The sequence below is a fragment of the Mustela nivalis genome (genome assembly GCF_964662115.1).
Source record: "Mustela nivalis genome assembly, contig: HAP1_SCAFFOLD_234, whole genome shotgun sequence".
In the NCBI taxonomy this organism is placed as follows: Eukaryota; Metazoa; Chordata; class Mammalia; order Carnivora; family Mustelidae; genus Mustela; species Mustela nivalis.
Genome location: NW_028136402.1, coordinates 749,573 through 752,352, shown reverse-complemented (window position 1 = coordinate 752,352; position 2,780 = coordinate 749,573).

Sequence of the window (2,780 nt, the reverse complement as noted above, 5' to 3'; positions counted from 1 at the left end):
CACCGGGGAGAAGTAAGGGTTGTCTTCCCCTCAGGGAGAGTGGAAAAGCTCTAGGAGAGGGCATACCCGTAGACCAAAGGCAGCCAGTGCTGGGGAGTGGAGCCACGGGGAAGAGTGTGCTGATGACAGCCTTGTGGAGGGAGGGCAGAAAGAGCCACCACCATGACACTTGAGTTACAGATCGAGCTTGGGGATAGAGAAGGGATCAGGGCACGGTAGAGCAGCAGCTGGCAAAGTGATTCTGTTGAGCTTAAGCTCATAGTGCCTTAGCGAATTAGAATGGGAAATGCCTTGCTATTGTCTGTGACTCTGTGATTGTGTGAGTATGAGTGACAGAGTGGGGACAAAGAGAGAGGGAGAGAGAATACATTAAATTTTAAAGAAGGACAATAAGGGACGCCTGGGTAGCTTACTCAGTTAAGCATCTACCTTTGGTTCACGTCATGATCCCAGGGTCCTGGGATTGGATCCCATACCAGGCTCTAGTGGGGGGCCTGCCTTCCCTCTGCCTGCAGCTCCCCTTGCTTGTGATCTCTCTCTTCCTCTGTAACAAATAATAGTAAAAAATAAACAAGGGCGATACGTTATGTTTACTTTTGTTTCTGATGCCAGACATGGGTTCAGAGGATTGAAGAGGGAGATCCAAGGAGCTAGCCTCTCAAGAGGAGTGAATACCTAGTCACTGGTAAGACCCCTGGTCCTGCAATACAATATGGCTCCTGTGATCTGGGTCCTGTTAAATGCCCCTCGCCATCCTTCACCCGATAGTTTGATTCTTCATTGCGTTCAGTGTGGGGAACTGGGAGAAGCTATGACACTTGGCCCTTTGTGGAGGAATGTTAGTAGTATAAATAGCAATAGTTATCAGTTCTGGAGCACTTCCATGACTCTGCTGCAGGCACTCTGCTGTGACCTGGGTTTATAGCAGTGAGATAAACATAGAAATAGATGTGGGCTCTGTTCCCAAGAATCTGAAACCCACTATTCTCCTTGTCCCCTTCCCATTCTGTCTTCTTCAGCCCTTGTGCAATCCCACCAAGCAGGAAGCTTGCTTCTCCCCTTCCCTCTCCTGCTCCCCCTGCTTGTGCTCTCATTCCCTCTCTCTGACATGTAAATAAATCAAATTTTTTAAAAAATTATAAAAAAGGCAAAACAAATAACCATTTTTGGAGAGTGATTTTCTGAATGCAGTTATGGGCAGTGCTGGGTACTGAAGAAGACGCTCTGCTGACCAGAGGAGTGGGGGAAATTACAGAACAAATTCCACAGGTCATTGAATATATCACATTCATCACCCCACCCATAGCACTCATTAATCTCTAGCCCAGCCAATATGTTGGTTATAAAAATGAGCTTTCTCCAAACTGACAGGAAGTTCTCGTTTTAGCAATGTAAATCATTCTGATCTTTATCACTAATGTGATCTAATCCTGTCTAGTAAAGAAACTTGAGAGTTCTATATCTCTGTAAGCATTTAAGAAAAACAATGGACTCTACTCTAATTACTTTTTAACTAACTTGACTTGCCAAAGGAAGGAGAAAGTAAATATCAGAAATCTTACCACTAAGCACAAGTTGCAAGTTATACCTGCCAAAATGTGGTTCAAAATATAAGTAACCAGTCTCCTTAGAAGCCTTTTACCTTCTTATATCTGTTATGTTGGGTAAATGAGTAGTTACTAGAATACAGCTGGCTCAGTGATCACAATTCAGCTTACCCTCAGAAATATAAATAGATTACATGTTTAGCCCGGTAACTGGACACTGATATAGAATTATTCACTGGCTGATTCCTAGATCAGAAACCACAAAAAATTTTTCTTTTTTATGGAAGTATGGCTGTTACAATAGTCTCACCTGTACCTCATAGTGATTGACTTAACTACTCTATACGTTACAACTCTAGATGTAACATTTTAATAAAACAACAATATCTTTGATGGTATCATGGAAATGTAAGTGCCTTGTGCACTTTTCTTAATGTGTATAATTACCTAAACATCATAGTAAGTAAATCAAGGCCATTGTCAAGCTTCCGTCAAGGAGAGTCCTTAACTAGAGGGATTTCCCATTGCTCTCAGGATGATAACCTCTGAGTTACAGGTTCCGTTAGTTGGCCACACACATTTGGAGCCTTGTGGACTTTCTGACAGCTGAGCAGCATATCTGTTTCAAGCATTGTGATCCCTGTTCTTACTGCAAGAGTGACAGTTGTCACTTTTCCTTTGACCCCTGTCTTTAGGAAAGTGTCTGACTCAGAAAGTCGAGTCAGTACCCCCCAAAAATATTTTCAGGAGAACCACCTCAAAGATGATCACCTGAGATACTGTCAAGAAAAAAAAAAACTGAAATTCTAAGCAACATCCATAAAAAGTATTTTCATGTTGATAAGGAAAGATTTTCCCCTAAATACCAGAGAGGCTCCATGAAAGTGAGATTTTTACCTATTTTGTTCACCGTGTCACCAGTCCCTAGAAGAGCGCCTAAGACATCACTCAAGATTAGGTTGCTTTGAATGAATCAAATGAATGAATGAACTGTAGCCTTTGATAGTGAGGTAGTTTATGGTCCTTAGGCAAGAGATGTGATTTGTGTTGGGATTTCAAGAATGGGAGGTGCCGAAGAGAAAATTGAGAAGCTAAATGTGAAAATATGCAATTGACTGACTGGAGTAGTTCTGAATATATTTCAAACATAATTAAACTATGGCTGTGGGTCTATATGCGTTTTCATAATTTTCCCTTGAAAATGTGAGGCATACAGATGTCATCTCCAATGAA